Raw genomic sequence first — 18,423 nt, 5'->3', positions numbered from 1 at the left:
TTTTAAGATGTTAAGCTAAGTGCATTCCTCTCTTCAAAAGATAGTCTAATGAAATTAAAATCAGTCCAGAAAGTCAATTTGGGACTTAATTTCATATCTTTTTCACTCAAAATATATTTAAGTTTAAACTACTGAAAAAATAAAAACAGGCTTAGTCCCTAGGAATCTTAAGAATTGTTCACCCCTGTATGCTTATTTTATTTTTTTTTAATGTGGTTAGCATTTAAATAAACTTTGACAAACATTTTTTACTCCACTGACAATTTTCTGACTTCCTAGTTGAAGATCTGAGCCCTAACTTGGTTCATGGATGAGTAATCACAGCAGGTCCACAGAAGAACCTATCCTAGAACTACAAATATATCATCTGCAGCATTGTAAATCAAAGCCTCAAAGAGCATCGTTTAGCCTGAAGCTAAAATTGCTTGTTTATCAGATGGTGCCTAGCTTAGCATGGAGCAGTTCCTTGTAAATCTCAGGGACCTTTTACAGCATATACTTAAGCAAGCATATTGGCTCCTGGGAGACTTTCCGAGAGCTTTAATGACTGCAGACTGCTAAAAGATCCAGGTCTTGCTTTAGTTAAGTGGTTACTTGTATAGCTTGGCTCCATTTTGTAAACTCCCAAAGATAAGGTGTCTGCTTTATCTGGGGAAAGAGCAAGCATTAGTTTCTTAGGAAATCTTTATATCCTAAGTGTTAATGTTCTTGTGGCTTTTGGTATTTTGACCTTTGTCTGCTCACTTTTGATTTAGGGTGGGAGCAGAATCTTTTCCCCTTAAGCCCTTCCTATGTTTTATAGCTACTGTGAAAAGCACAGTGAAATACTCACAGCACAGCTTTTAAAAGTAGGTGTAAGGCTGCACTATTCATAAATACATTGTACAGCTCAGGACACTCTAATAACAAGGAGGTATGAGGACCACCCATTTAATTTCCTATTATTATTTGCTGCTTTATTTCCTAGTAAAATGAGTGGCCACAACAACTCCACTGACCATTGCTCAGTGCAACCCAGGTTGAAGCCCAGGCTTTTCACCCCAGTTGGCACTTAGTCCCAGTGTGACAGAAAGGCTCATGGAGTCCAGCTAGATAGTGGTGGTAGCAATGGGAAACCACCCAGGCAGCTCCCCTTGGTTTTCCATTTGGAGAGGTACTCGCTACAGTCATGAATTGGCTGGTTTTACCACTAGGACACCACTGGCCAGGCAGTAACATGCTGATAGTTACTTACATACACTTGATGTAATTTGCTAATTGTAGAGCTTGTTATCTGGGTCTCTCACTTTTTGATTTGAATTAATTAGAGTCCACCTCGATATAGCCACCTGCTGTGCTGTCACACACAGCATACATTGGTACAACAAAAACAAGGAATTTTTTTAATAGGCTTATTCAAGCAAAATGTGCACCCACTTAGATGTGTGAAATGGCATCACTACAATGTCATAGACTAAAAAGGGGAACATCATTTATTTCAGCTGGCATGGTAATGATGCAAATGAGAGGGGGGAAAACGGTCCATTGCATTTGTAAGCAGAAGATCTAATATATTTAAAATATCATTTGACTTTACCAATTATTCAATATCTTTAAATCTTTCTCATCTTACTTTTTTTCTTTCCTTGCTCCAAATTAAGAGCAAGAAGGTCTGATATTTGTTGCTGTTGGTAGCATTGTTAGTATTTTTTAAACCATGAATTTTCGCTGGTCTTTTCAGTGCAAATCTCCTCCAGCACCACCAGTGCAATGATTTGCCCATATTCCTGTGGGTAAGCACATACTGCTCATCACAGAACTGAAAATATACTCCCTTGCTGCGTGTCTTTTCAGACAGAACAAATCATTATAGTACACAGCTAAGGAAAAGCTAAGTAACTTTAAAGGTGCACAGAAGCAGCTGTCTTTCAAAGCTGCTACTTTCAAATTGCATTGAAAAAGTTTCCTTTTCACTAGGTATTTAGTGTTGGCAATGGCAGACTTATTTGGATATGCAATTTTATTTGTTTGCTTACTTACATTTTAAGAACAGTATTGAAAACCAAATCATATTTTCTTATATTTACAAAAGATGTCTGGATATCTGCAGTACACCTGGAGTTATTTTTTCAGCACAGCATCAGCAACGGGTTACATACTTACTCCATTACTGTGTAAAGATACTTGAGCTGACTTTGAGCTACCTGTTGCTATCTAGACTGGCTTGCCCAGAGCAAAATAACTCACCCTGCCTACTATGTCCATCAGTCTTTCTCTAAAACTCTGCTTTTGCTCTTCACTCAGTACCATTTGCTGTTCTGCATGTGATAGGGATGTTCAGTCAGGAGTATCTCCATGTCTGGACACAGCGAAACTTCTTGTACTGTCATGTAACCTGTAGGAGATACAACATCAATACTTTGATAAGAGACATCATAATAGCTTCTAATTCTTATTGGAAGTAGAAAGAAAGATAAAACAGGAATTATAGAATGAAAATATGCATCCAGGTAGCTAGATAGGTGGAGGTATCTTATGGTTCATATCAATTTCTCTTTTTGAAAATAATTCATACTGAACTGGGACTGGGATTTTAACATTAATCACATTTTCACGGGAGTCCTTTGGTGTTATGAAAAATTCATCATTTTTCAGGCAATTACTTTAGTCTTCATAAAAAATCAAGATTTTTTTGACAAACGCAGACTTCTACTAACAATGTTTGGCATGGTTTGGCACTTTATAAATTTAGAGCATGGTTATCACTTGAATCTTTGACTCCATTTTACTTCAGTGATAAAAGTGTCAATTTTCTCATGTGTCAAATGGAGGAATTTAAACAGAGCAACAAATCTGGCTACCCAGGATCAGAAAGGCTATAGCTAAAACACAGTTAAACATATGGCTTCTGCTTACAACAGCAAGGGTTGCTCCCAGGAACAGGGCACTGTGCCACAGAAACTGCAAATTCCATCCAGGACCTTGGGTAGACATTGCTGTCTTTGCTGTCCTAATTTATTGAGCTGCAATTATGCCTTTGGACATGGAGAATTAGAACCAAAGTCAAATTAAAAAATTAAGATTTCCCCCTTCCCAAAGCAGCAGTGTTATTTCTCCAATTTTGCTGTACATATCCATTTTGGTCTTCCTAGCTATAACACATGCAGGAGATCACAACTGCCAACACAGACACACAATAAAGCCCCCTGTGCACACATGCTGGAGTGCCCTGCAGACTAGAGCTAACAGGAAGGCAAATAGAAATATTCTGTGATAAAGGGTACATTGTGCTTTAAACCTGAACGCAAAATACTGAAGCAAGAGGTTTCATTTAGTAAACACTGTCCAGTTGTTGATGCAAGTTTTTGTACATAGAGCTTAAGGAAGTCCACTAATTCTACAATCAGATTTAGTGTTTTATCACTGCCCTCTCTTTTTAACTTTGAATATTTTTGCCCCCATGTCAGACTCACAGATTTAGCAGTACCTGACTGTCACTTGGATTCTCATTAGATTTCAGGAGTCTGGATATACAGCCTGGATCTAAATCTTTATTCCATGCAATACAAAACAGAAATGGTGCAAACTCATTAAAAAAAAAAAAAAAAAAAAAAAAAAAAGAGTTTTACAACCAATATATTCATCAGAGCAAGAATCATAACTATCCAGCAAAGGTTTATTCTCCTAATGCCTGTGAGCAGAAGAGGATAATCCTGGACCCATTGTAGTTGAGCGCAAAAACTCGACTGAGTCAATATGCTGCGAGAGCTGCTCATTTCTGTGTGGCTGTATTCTTAAGAGCATCCATTACTTCAAAACATCTTGAAAATCAATATTTTTGTAACTATACAGAATTTATTGTGTTAGTGTTATTAAGAACTAGACAAAAGTTGGAACTTAGAGGCAAACAATTTTAAAACAGACAAAGGACATTTATTTTTAATGGCGAAGATAATGAATCCAACTACTACATGGAGTAATAGATTCTCCAGCTTGGGAAACTTCGTAGGTGAAGTCTGAAAGCAGCCCTAGAAGGTTCTCAGCTTGAACAAATACTCAGCTCAGTGCTGCTATAGTAGGCTAAATCTATTGATACACTGATACTAAAGTATAGACACTAAAGCTAGTTCGTTCAGTAATCTCTTTCTCTATTAACACTGAGGAATCACAGGAACTATTAAAACTCAGAAAAACTGAGAAAGTTACAATGTTCCAGTTTTACCTAGACACAGAAATATCTCTAAATTGCTTATTGGAGATTACTATTTTAATCCTCCTGGTAGTTAGATGGAAACTGTGGGGTTAGAAATAATTCTCAAATACAGGTATCTTCTTTTCTTTTTTCTTTGGTTTTTTTTTGTTTTCCCTGAGCAGACTGGTGTCCTTGACCTCACTGGACAAAAATTTTACCCCAGATTTTCCAGAGAACAATGTTTCTAATAGCCCTTACAGAAGTATTTCCCAGATGAGAACTGTCTCACAAGCAATAAGTTTATTACTCACAAGTTTATGTGTTTATATGCAATTAGTTTTGGAACAGACATGACTAACTTCAGTGCCGAAGCCCAAGCATGAAACAGAGGGGCAAGTGTGTAAGGCTGCTTTGCTTTTAAGACAAGACAGGGAATACAGGTTATATCTGCCCTCCTAGAAGCTTCAATGAGAACACTTTTATTTAGACTACGAGGTCTTTCGGTGGCAGATGTGCAGTGCCCACATTTGTTTACAGAGCATGTCATAATTGTGGATGTTAATGCCACAGGGAAATGTTTTACTGGTTTTCTGAATTTTTTTTCCTGTTTGATTAGCTTTAGGGAATAACAAATCTTCTCTAAACCATGAAACCTGTAAAAATCTTTGCTTTGGCAACTCCATGTTCCTTCATTGCTTTAGCAAAGCCCCATCACCCAGTGCAGAGCCTACAGAAATGCAATGAGAAGGGCTAGGTCCCTTACCCAGATAGTCAGCCTTTCATAGAGTGCCTGCCCCCAGAACTTCAGTGAAACTGCTGCTGTTGCTACATAGGGAAATTAAAAAAAGGTAAACATACCTTCCCCTTCTTCTTCCAGATTTAGAAAAACAAGAACAACTTGTTTCAGGGAAAACAGTGATTTCCACAAGTGAATCCTACAGGATATGGTGAGTGCACATCACTCAACATTTTCATACATATGGAGGGTAGACAAAGTCAGATTCTACCTTTGAGATAAGATCACTGCACCTACATAGAAGAAGGGAATATTTCTAACTAAAGTGGGAATATTACTAACTAAAACATGTAACTGTCTCCGAATTTGTCCTTAGGAGTAAACGAAGCTTGAGCTTGTAAAGAATGAGAAGCACAACTGGGAATCTGTCACTTCCCTTCCATGCACTAGCACAGGTATCTTGAAGCAAATTTTTCTTCCTCCATGTTTCCAGTCAGGTCAGTTTGATTAGTGCCACCAAGGCACCAGGAGTAAGGTAGGTGGCTTGCATTTGCTGTTGGTTATTTATTTAGGTACTTTTACATTGATCTGTAAATACATCTGGGAGTACTTGCACCATCTGCTACACATTTGTCAGTCACTGAAGGCAGAGTGGACATCTGGGGATGTCACTGGGTTTTGTTGATTTTTTCCCCACTAGGGCTACTGTTTCTTTCTTCTTTTTCAAACCTGATGTGAGCAAAGAGTCTGGCTGACTGCAGTGAAAAGGCAGACTGGCGGATCTGATACTACCTCCAAATCCTCCTGGTCTGAGTTTCCCACCAGGCTTCCTTCCACTTTATACAGCTCAGAGTATGAAAATAGCATGAAACATAAACAGATCAACCATAGTGCTCCTTTGCAGTATGAATGACAATATTAACTGGCAATATGACAAAACCCCTGAAGTACCTCTTGCATGCAGGACATCACAAAACTCCAGATTTGGAGAAAATCACATAACGTGTTTTCCTAAATTCTGTTTTGGCAGCTATTACACGCCTACAAATGCAGATGGGTAACACCAAGGCTGCCTGTCTGGGCTCCAGAATGAGAGCCAGAATATTGATTAACACTCATCAGAAAATCCCCATTTTGTCACAAGTGCTTTGGCCTTAACTCCCCTTTTTCCTGTGAGTCTACTATCTGCATGCTCACAAATAGACAACTTCTCACAGGTATGGTCTCTGGAATCACCAGCACCATATTATCAAATATTCATGTTTAAGCCCTGACTTTTGGGACAACTAAAAATAATAATAGATTGATTTAAACATAAAAATGTCTAGTATATTTGGTTTATGTTACCAAGACAAGAGGCTCAGTCTGAAAAGTGATTCCAGCTACTTGTGTGCAAGGAGATTAATAAAAAAAAACAAAACACCACCACACTGATACCATGAGAAGTAAAATCATCATTGCCAACTCCCAGCATTTTCTGCTTCAAAGCAGCTTTGTGTATCCTGATCAACAGAAATGGCAAGTGCTGCCACAAGAACTTCCCTGTGCCAGCAGAAGTAAGAAAAGCTGCTCAAGCTGCTCCGATGCATGGGGGCCTCCAGCCAAAGAGGCAGCTCCTGTGGTTCTCAGCCCCTCTGCTTCTGAAGGCATTTGGCCTTCACCCACCAAAACCACAGTTTCACAGGGCTAGGGTAAACTGATTGCATCTTCCTAATGTTGCTATGGCCATGCCTGATCATAAAACATCAGGTCCATGGGAGCTAAAAAGCTACTTGGACGTTGGTGAATTTATACATCACACGTGTACCAATTTTTGTATATTCCAGATGGCACCCTGCTTGGAGAGTCTGCTGTTATGGTTTTTTTTAATCCTTTATTTCCTACAACTCATAACTCACAAGATACATAGGGAAAAGGCATGTTTCTTTACCATGATGCTTGCTGAGCATTCTTCTATACGGTATCTAAAATGTAACATCACACTGATAGCGCTGCAGTTCCATGTCTGTTGTACCAGGCACTGCTGAAGGTCACACCCAGCAGAGAGTGGAATGGTTTAGCCTAGCATGCCCTGTACCAAAACACAGGAAGTTTTGTTTGCTTTGGTGTTAGGTTTACGATAGTAACACCAGAAGAATTTCAGAATTGGTTTGTGGCTGAGCTGTAGAAAGTTCATAGATTATTGTGGGCATTGCTCTTAAGCCCGTTGCTATCCAGATGCTCTATAAGGTTTCAAGGAGTCACTGTAGGCACTGTTGTCATCTTCCTTGGAGAAGAATGGAAGGAAGACCTGTTTGCCCACCATCTATGGGCTGATACTACAGCCTACAGCTCCTGCTGCTGTCAGTAGAACAAACTAGGTATGGAGTGATTCCCTGTTAAGTCAACACTGCAAATACTACCATACTCGGTATTCTTTCAGAATTGTCTCTTGCATTTCTTCTAGGGTAAATTGTCAATGTTAGAAAACACACAATTGCAAAAAGTTCCAAAGAAATTCAGTAACAGCTTTTTTTTTATGGTTTTGTAACAGGATTGCAGATATCCCCTTACCTTCAGATTTTACTTTATTATTTTCTTTGTGGAATTTCTCTCATCGTTTTTCATCTCTCAGCCTTGCTGTCTGCAGGATGCTGATAGAGAAAAGAGATACATCTCAGCCTGATATCATAAAAGAATGAAAATAAATACTGCTTATCAGTTGCTCTCTGCCTATTTTCTTTCTCATTCTGTTGCTCCTCAGCATAATATAGCATTACAGCCATTTCTGCCTGGATGGGAGTCATGGATCGAATTTATGTTCTAAAATGGCTGTGAACTTCAAATTCATCCTGTATACACACAACAGTTAGGAGGAGGACATTTGTACAATCATTCACAAGTGTTTCTCTGTAGCAAATTAGTACCAAAAGAAAATCATTATTATCTGTCCTCTATCTGGATTATATTCACTAGAAGATATAGGGTGAGGATGATAGCTAATGTCATGCTTTCATAGGGGTCAGGGTTAGAGAGAGGGGTGATAGTACAAAACCAAAATTCTCAATTCTACAGGCACTTTAAAAACTGTGCTTGATAGGATGTACTGATACTTTAATTCAGTTCTTAATGTTTCTGATCTCCTATTTGAATTGCAAAACAAGAATACAATAACGGGGGGTTGTTTGTAACAGTTTCACAAACAACAGAGAACAGAAATTCTTTTTTCTTTTTCTCAGGGCAGAATGAACAGACCATTCTTTTGCTTGACCTCTGTATATCTGGAGAATATGTAAACATACTGAAACTTTGTTGTGCTCTACAGTGGGGGAATGAAGTGCATCGATTGCTTGCAATTATTAGCTAGAGTGGGATAAGCCTTCTTATTATGCAGATTAGTGAAGCTCTCAGTTCCAACATATTGTACAGATGCAGGAGAGCAGCTGCTCTTACAGATGGCAAGTACACAGCTCCATTAGTATGTATCTATTGTCTGTTCTTGACTTGCTTAGAGGATGGAGAGGATGGGTAAAGAGAAATTGTTACACAGTGAAACATAAAGAAGAAAACACACTCTTAAAAATCCATACCCAAGAGAGCACACAGCAGTGTGGACAGCAGTGAAATTAAAAATCCACCCTAAGTAAGAACTTCCTTATGTCACAGTTAAACTTCTGTAGTTTAAAAATACACTAAATATTAAAACCAAGGAAAATAATTCAAATTTCACTAAGTGATACTAAACAAAAATAAAACCTGGGAGATTCCCTGAAAATTTGATCGGGTATTTGGCCCACTCAAAGCTCTCTTTAACAGACCCTCCTCCCTCAAAAAACACCCCACTACCCTAAAGAACAAATCCTTGCTTATTTTGCATAACATAAAAGACAGAAAAGCTGTTCTTCATTTATTAAACTTTTCACCATCAGAATATAGCATTTCATGCAATTTTTTGCATTAATGAGAGCTGAAGCAGCTAAATTTAAGTTAATATACACAGCATTGATTGTGCATCTATGTCAATTATTCCTTGCAAAAATGCTAAACAGAACATTAGTTAACTATGTGGTATTTTTTAACACGGTGAACAATTCCTGAGGAAAGACATAGCTACAGGTTGACTGCTGAAAATAGAGTCTAGTAAAGAACAGCAATTTATAACTCAGTGTATGGTTGGATGCACAAATCGTGGTTGTACCAGTAGGTTTAAAGATACACTTAATACACAGTTTGTATTTATTTGAATTCAGTACAGATATGGCTTACAGAGGAAAAGGATGTTAAGGTATAAATCAAGAGGGTACCAAACCCTCAGTTACAGTCTTATTCCAGTCATAGAATTGTTAGGGTTGGAAGGGACCACAAGGATCATCTAGTTCCAACCCCTCTGCCATGGGCAGGGACACCCCACACTAGATCAGGCTGCTCAGAGCCACATCCAGCCTGGCCTTAAAAACCTCCAGGGGTGGGGCTTTTACCACCTCCCTGGGTAACCTGTTCCAGAGTCTCACCACCCTCGAAGCCAAAGATACCTAACCAAGTGCAAGGGAAAGAATATGTATACAAATGTATAAGCAGACCACCAGGTCCATATAATATTTGAAAGGTGTTTGTCCTTAATGACAAGCCTTTTCCTCAAAGCAATCTCAAAGTATGACTTGCCTATGAGCAAAGTCAGTTTTATATCTGTTCTCATGACATGCAGGGCCTGGAGATCACCTGCACAATGGTTGAGCTATGAGGTGCCCCTGCTGCCCTCAACTGTTAGCCTGGGGTCCTCTGTATTCTGGGAGAAATTACTTGGCTTATTTTGAACACAGATTTTATAAGTAAAATACTAAAGGGTAAAACCAAAGCAAAGTGCCACTGGCTCTGTTGTCTTGTTGGGTTTGTTTGGTTTGGTTTTCCTAAGATGATGGAATTGCTATTGACTGTTTTATTTCATTTTGGCTTGGAGATTTGCAGTTTTCACCTAGCTGCTGGGTGAATGTGATGTGTTTGCTTGCATCCATCATATAAACTTCACTAAGGGGGGGGGGGGGGGGCGGGGAATAAAGTTTAAAACAAAATGTAGTTGATTTTTTATGAGAATGTAAAAACACAGATATATTATATGAAAATGATGGGGCAAGAAGTCTGTTCTGGGCCAGCCAAGAGCAAAATATTTTTCACCCAGAAAACTATAAAGTAGTATAATTTAATTTTCTTAATGGTTTGGGGGTTTTGTATGAATAGAAGTAGCATCAGGCAATCCAAATATGCATCCCCTCTTCTAAGCTTGATCCCATCGAACTGTATATTCAGGGAGAGGTTGTTCTGCTTCACTTGAAGTCTTACTTCCTAATTAGCTACACATTTATTTAGGGAAGTTTGAGGTTTAGGTTGATAAGGTAAACATTTTTAGAAAGTTGAATAACAGATCTTTCCCTCTGAGAGCGATGATTTTGACTTCTACCTAACAGATGAGTAGCTATACCAGAACACCATGGTGGTTTTCCTGCTCTATCTGCTCACAGGCAGTCCAAAGATAAAAGTTGAAAGTATGTCCAAGTGTTCATGCTGTGCACTCTGAGTCTAAAATAAATTTAAAGTTCTTTTGAATCTCTGGGCAAGGCAGATCTGCAGAGCATGGATGCTCAGGTCTCTTCAGACAACAAGCTGTGTGAGCATCAACATGTCAGGCAACATCTCAGGCAGCCCCTGTGGGAAACTCCAGTGTCTGGAGATCTATAGATTAGCAGTACATTCAAATTAATCTTGTATCTGGTCTCACAGATTACATGGATACACTTGAAAGATTTCATTTTGAATAAATCTTGCAGGATTTGGGCTTAGATAAGAGCAGAATTTTTACTTTCCTCCCAAAAGCATTCTGTGCATCTGAGTCCACAGCACATGGATAGGTCTGAGAGTGACCTTGCATTCCCATCAGTCTCCTTCCTAAAGGTTATGGTTTCTATGTTAATCCAGTAAAAAAAAATCCTCAAGTAACTTTTTTCCCTATAGGTTTGTTTTCATTATTAATGATTAAGATACATAGAGACAATATAATCATCATATAAAGGCAACACATTTTTGGGGGAGAAAAAAAACCAAAACCAACACAGTTGGCTGCTGTGCTCCAGATACATTTTGTAGATCATTTGTTTTCTTCTTTCCACCTGGTTTATTTATTTGTAATATTTGCTGGACTCTTTCTCACATTAATAGCACCTGAAAGTCTACGCTTTCCTCGCAACATGTAACCATCAATTGCAGTACAAAACCCTGAGAGCATTGCTTAAAGTAAAGACAACATTCTGCTTCTGTTACTTTCCTATTCAATAGTTTTTTTGGCTCGTACAGATAAGCTAAAACACGTGAAAGAGAGCAATGCACTTCAAATGTGAGGGGCTTCCAACACTATTTGACATGAAGATACTTTTGATTAAACCCATTATGCCTTAGCAGAGAAAGGCACAGAAGCTTTTTTTTCTGAATTTGGAGAACTTTAATTCAACTCATCTCTAACCTTTACAAGTAGGACTGTGTTTTAATTTCAACACTGTACTTCTAATACACTAGAGTCTATACCAACACAGTGCCACTTTCATTTGCAAATTTCCAACAGTTACAGTGAGGACAGTAATGTTTAAGAAGGAAGGCAAGCATTGTGGGTTTTAGAAAAACTAAAGCAAAGAACTTTCAAATCAACTTTTCATATGACACAAAGGGTCTTCTCATGTCACACAAAACTTCTACTCTGAGGCTGGATGAGCTTTACACACATTTCTGCTACACAATACAAGAATATAAAATCTTGAAAAGAAAGACCACACTGCACTATTTTTTCCCTATTGAACTATGTCACATAGTAAAAACATTTAATATGGAAAAAAGTTGGGGAGGAAAAGCATCCTCATTTCCTCATTGGCTACCTTCAGACAAGAGCTTTCTTTCACTGTTTGTTTTAACTTGTCTGTCTGCTGTGTTGGTCAGTTAGGGTAAAATTTCTGGTCTGGGATTAAATAATTTCAAATAGTGTTCATCTAGCATAGAAACTGACTGTCACAGGTATCAAAACAGCCGTAATGTAGGGTTCATTGGAATATGGAAATCTGACCTATGTAGTACACTCATCCATTTCTAACACAATTAAAGCTGATGTAAATACTTTTTCATACTTCAAAGCTTTTCCAACTTTCAGAATTATTTCTGTTTCACACTATAGAAAACACTTTGAGTTCCTTTTTTCAAAGGAGGCAATAATTTCCTAGGCTTTTCAAAAATCTTGTTATGAGCTAATTATTATGAGATGGGGTAGAAGACAACTGAAAATTATGTGAGGATAAAAATCTTTCCAAAAAATGAATATATATATTCTAGAGTACTCATTACCTAAAAGTAACTTCTTGGGGCTATCTGTGATGAAGACATGTCCTTCAGAGCTTCGTCACATTTGATCTGGAAGAACAAGACTACCTCAAAACACAGGTCTGATCTTCCTGCAAAAGGCTCTGGGCTTCATCTTTTAGCAGAAATGAAAACTTCTCTGTGCTAGCATAACTCACTTTTGTTGATTGGAACAATTCACATATTTCAAGGGAACTGGAAAACAAACAAAAACAGCACACCTAATAGCTAGGCCAAATTTATCTACTGAAATTAAAACCTCCTGAAGCTCTTCAAACAATAGTCCTTATATATCAAAACTTCTTGCAGCATGTGTGATTTTCAGTGCAATATTTCCATGCTGTATAAACATTCTATTTCCACAATTATTTCCCTGATGAGGCTAGTAAACTAATTTATGCGAAATAAATGAGAAAACAGAAAGGTCAATCCGGGTACATCAACTACAGGAGGGGGTTGCTGGTTTTGTTTTGTTTTCTTCCTCCAGACTACTGTTTAAGTCTCTAGATAGCAAGAATGCTTAAGAGAGATGGATAACAGACAACAAATGAGCTGAAGTTAGATGCCCTTAAGATTTCAGAACTCCTGTATTTTAAACAAATTACTTCCAAGACAGATCCTGTTGAAAGAAAAGCTTAGAGTTTAAAAAAAAAAAAAATCTTTTACTGTGTCATCAGATGTCTTCAAATATTCCATGTATAGAAAAACACAGGATTTAAAATTCAGCTGTAGAAAACAGGTTTTGGGGTTTTTTTTTCTTTTTAAAATATTAAGAAATTCTGACTAAGATGGAAGCACCTAACCCAAAATAGTAAATTCAGATAATTTTGTATTTAAACAGTAATATCTATAATAGTGACAGTCACAGCTGAAAGAAATCACAAATTACATGAAGCATGTAAATGATCTGTAGTTAATAATCTTTGATTATTTACCACTACTTTATGAAACTTAGCAGAGAGACATCTGCTTGGAAAATAAGTTCTTCTAAAGCCTGAAAACTATCATTTTCAGGGTACCTCCATGATGGTTCCATCTTGCATTAACTAGAATTTCAAAATTTAAGTAGCAACTCTTGAATCTGTTAAGCATCTCCTAGTATATTTTGGATACAAAGCCAGAAGTACAAAGTACCTCTGTCTTTGCACAAGATGAGCAGTAAAATATCTTCCTCACGAGGTAAAAGGTGGCCACTGCTGCCTGGAATGCTTAGATGACGTATTTTCTTACTCCTCAGTGTAAGATAAAAAACAAAACTGATTCTAAGTGGGGAGATAATTCTTCATTTCCTGTAAATGTAAAATAAAATATCTATGTGTTTTAGTTATAGTAGAAAAACAATACAATCACAGGTGATATGTGTGCCCATTAAGCATTGTTTAAATGTATATTACTCTTTCTAATGCAGTTGGAAAGCTTTTGATGTATTTAGGAGAATAGCTCTGTAGTTAAGACTTGGGGCTGGAGCCTGGGAAAGTGAATCAAGCCTGCCTCAGTCACTGCTGCTCCTTGCTTCTGCTTCCAGCAATGAAGTGGAAACATCTCTTTCCACTTTTTTTAGCTCTTAAACTCTTTGGGACAGGTGTTTTCACGTAGTATTATATCACCATCTCCTCTGGGGCCCATATATATTGTTCTATTGCAAAGAAACAACATTGAAAAGCAGTCATAACAGGTGGAGGTAATTTGTGCTTGTGCCTACAATTCCTTTTAGCCCAAGGGAGCTCTCACAGACCTGTGGCTGCAAAGCATTAGGCTACCAAGCAGAAGTCAAGGCACCTCTGCATGGCACTGCCTGCCAAATTGCAAGAGGAAGGTCTGTGACACCCTAGAAAGGCGGTTACTAAACAACAGAAGCCACTCAGAAGAGAAAAATGAGGAAAGTAAGTACTTACTCTCCCTGCCACCTCTATTTGTTGGAATCCAAGAGTGGCTTCTACAAGGCATATGCAAGTTGCCTGGGAAGGGACAGACAGGCAGATGACAAGGAAGAAGGTGTCACCAAACAGCACACACTACCCAACTTTCTCTTCCCTCCTAGACCTGTGTTTCTATTTTTTCATGTACCATCTGCCCTCATCCAAGGCACAAGGCATGCACACAATGCAATGCATAGATGTTAGTCCAACCCTACAAGCAGTGACCCAAATCTTGCAGGCTCCTAGCAATTTCCTTTCAGCGAATAGAGGGGTTCAGCTTCCAGTGAATTTCCCTTGACAAGTAAAGCATTTCTAAGCATGAAACACTTTGTTCCCTCTTCTGTCAGTCAGCACTGCAGGTTCTCAGCAGTCAGACACCTGAATCCTTACAAAAGAAGATGTGCCAGGAGCATATTCTCTTTCCCAAATACTGTTTTTAAGACATCTGAAACAGCATACTTCTCATCTTGTCACCAGAACTGAGCTCTCAGATGCTGCATTTTCCCCTAACTTTAGAATGTAGGTCATGTAATGACTTTGAAATACCAAAAGAAAGCTCTGCACAAATATTTTCTTCTCCAAACAATTGTAGCATATGTCGGCTCACGTGAGGCAGTAAGGGTTCCAAGAGCCAGACCATGTCCAAATTAGACAGTCCGTCAACCTGATCTTGGTTGGCATATGTTACTGACTGGGAAAATCAGAGATTGGTGGCACCTGTTGATTTTACACCTGGGAAAGGAGGGATGGATGGATGGATGGATAGAGAGAGAGAGAGAGGGAGATGTGGCCCTTAACTGGAGGTCGTTTTTCCATCTCCATCAGCATAAGCCTCTACAGACGATTGCTGCACTTCCCTGAGCCAACAGACACAGATGTTTCTTCTGGGCTTGATAATCAAGCCTTGACTCTGAATCAACATGTCTTCTTCAGTCATGACAGAATTCCCATCAATGGCACATCAATATTAAAGGAGACTGCAGTTTTCCCTTATAAATACCCAGAGCAAAGCTCTATCAGGGTTTGACTCTCACTAATTCCTTGCACACATGCAGATGCTTGTGCAGGCAGGGTGGGAGATGCACAGGCAGAACGGTATCATATAGTATACACTACCACCATCCCTACTAAAAATTGGTTCTGACCATTTCAGTGAAAAAGAGACAATCACTTACACCAAGAGTGTGATAAAAGTATTTACAAGATAACGTAGCCTGAACAAGCCCTCTCTAACCTCTACCATCAGAAGAGTTCAGCTCACACAGAGCTTCAAGCTTGCAAGAATATAGTATCCCCTAAAATCTAGGGCCATAACCCTAATTTTTAAAGTCTATTTAAAATACTTCTTGTAAGTCAAATGCTTCCACTTTGCTTCTGTGTTCTTTCCCTGGTCATGTTTACAATGAAGGTGACTTTTTCAATATCCTAAAACCCATCACAGACTAGTAGATTCATTAGAGAGTCTGAGGAGCTCCTTTACGTCTATGCCTAGTAGGTTTACCTCTCATACCACACCACATCATATCTCCTCATGTATTTTCAGCAAGTCAGCAATGACACAAAATATTTCAGTGACCACAGTTGTTTGCTTGTTTGTTTGCCTAAAAGAGACAAAGTTGGGGGGAAGTTATTTGTAGTGGGAGCCATACTTAAGTTACATGATTGCTCAGCATGTGTTCCTCTAAGTACAATATTAGTGACCTTTATATATGAATTACTAACTTTAAAATCTTGAAAGCCACACCCAAATCTACTTTTACTATTTAGCCCTTGATATGAAGGACTGTCACAAAGCCCAGCCAAGAGATCAGTAGCCACTAGGGTATCATTACTGTCTTGAAATTACCAAAAAGAATCAATGATTTTGTGACTATCATGCAAAAAGAAAGAATCCTGTTTGAATTACTCGCATAACAGATGTTTGCTAGGATCCATCATGCAGCCTGCATACACAGTTATGCTAATTTGGCACTGTTTCCCTTCAAGTTATCTCTTAGTCATTAGAGCACGCAGCTAGTAGGTCCTTCTGTCTAACTAATAATTGCCTATTATTGATATTAATTAACATTTTTTGCTCCTTCCCTCCGTTTTGACCTAGTATCTGCTGGTAGTCTAATCACAGTGGCCTATTAAAAGTCAAAATACGGAGGCCTGTAGCAGTCACGAGCCATTTATCAAAAAGCAAACAAGGCCAATTAAACAGGCAGGCAGACAGTTGTCTTGATTTGCCGCTGACTGTTTCTTGATCACCATTATAAATTGCTAATCGGGCAGAAAGTGCTAAGCAGTGCATCTGCAGGGGGTGGTTATTGCTCATTCCCTGCCTGGTGACAGGTGAGGGAGGCTAGTGATGGTCTTATTGATGTGAACTGCCCATCAGTCGGTAGTTATTGTTAAAGTTCATGATGCTACAGCTGATCCTTTAGTGCTGAGAGTCAATCAAATTAATTAGTACTAGAAATTCTTCTGTATTATTGTAACACTGAAATACAGAAGTAACATGCTGTAAATTAGTTCTGGAGGTACTGGGGAAAAAATCTCCATGTATTATAGCGCAGAAGGACAAAAAAAATGAAAGAAAAAGCAAAGAAAAAAAATCAAATATTGCTTCCCCCATTATTTTATAATAAGGGCTGCAGCTAAAGGTTTTTATAGCCACAGATCAAGAGATCATAATAGAAGCATATTGACAGGGATTTTTTTCTGCAATACTCCAAGGAACTGGCTGTAGCAGGAAAATATATCAAAACCTTATCATCAGAGCTGAGATCTTCTGTGAAAAATCGATAAAGAGTTATACATGGTTTGAGTTTAAACAGTTCTCTGTCGTCATTTAAACATAGTGCATCTGTGCAGCTTTTTACCTCTGGAGACTGGTGTAGCCTAGCAACTGCAAGGCTTAAACCGATTAACTACAAATGAAGTACTGTACGCCTATCAAAGCAATTGCTCATGGTTGCCTTTGTTGCAGGGGCTGAGCTAATTGAACATGATACAGTATGAAGATAATTAACACCCATGAGTTTGTTAATTGCCTGTTAGCATTACAACACAGTCTCTGCATTTCATTTTAACTTGTTCTTCTGCAGCATCTTCCTCCCTTAAAAGGGTTCAGGACTCATTTAGTTGGCAATGATATCTTATCGTTTATTAACCCTTTTTCAAAGGAAAAAAAATAACCCACATGTAGTAATGAAGCAAATGTATGCTCTTGTCAGACAGAAACTCCCACTTAGTCCAAGCAATTTACACAAAGAAGAAATTTGTTTCACAGAGACTGTACAAAATATGTTTATTTTCAGGGCTAATTTATTTCAAGCCATTTAGCCATTATAAATGCTTTAAAATTTCTTTTGTGGGCTGTTTTTATGACTCAGCTGCTCCGCCTTTAAAACTAAACGATAAATGTCTTTTAGAGTTGGAATATTAATTGAAGGCAGCATCTGGTCAGCAGCTGACCTCCTATACTTGTCTTTGTTGACTACCCATTTAAAACTAACAGCTTATTTGCTTTATTTACCAGCTTCTCTTTCCGTTCTGGGGGTGGAGAGCTAAGTTCAATTTTATTTGTGCCAAAAGGTATTGCCAACTAATATAAAATAAAATTTATTTTCCACCATGTATTAATCTGAAATAGATTTAATCAGCGCAAATTCCTTTCAAACTGGTTATTGTGCTTGGGAAAGTATTTCCTTTATTATACAATCTTCTGAATTTATGAAGAATGTATATGAAAGTTCATAAAGACAATGTAATGCATGCCATAAAATTATATAGGACATTTCCTTATAGGAAGGCAATGCTTGAAATGAAGCAAAATAGGAGTGAAATAAACAAAAATAACAGCATTTAGTTGCCATAGGCAAGTCCCCAGTGTTTAGGCTCTACTTTTCCACCACTGAATGTAAATGCTAGACTGTGTCACTGTAGTTCAGAGTAGATTTTCTCAGACGATCTTGGGTTTCTGAGCTGTTACTGTCATAGTTAATACTTGCAGAGAGGCTGTTCCCTTGAGGAACACTACTAGTGCCCAATTACAAGTTCCATCATCAATCATAAGTATTATTTATTCAGCAAAATGAATTGCTAATTAATAACTGATGAGCATTATGGCCTTGAAGTCTGTAACACTATTAATTACCTTGGCAATTGGGATTCTACTGGCGTAGACTACCAAGCACATTTTCTCAACAATTAGTATGGAAAGATTACAAGGTGCATACCTG

This window comes from Melanerpes formicivorus, unplaced genomic scaffold (genome assembly GCF_026170545.1).
Source record: "Melanerpes formicivorus ecotype bairdi unplaced genomic scaffold, bMelFor1.0.p_v2 SCAF_5, whole genome shotgun sequence".
Classification (NCBI taxonomy): domain Eukaryota; kingdom Metazoa; phylum Chordata; class Aves; order Piciformes; family Picidae; genus Melanerpes; species Melanerpes formicivorus.
This window is presented reverse-complemented; position numbering follows the sequence as displayed.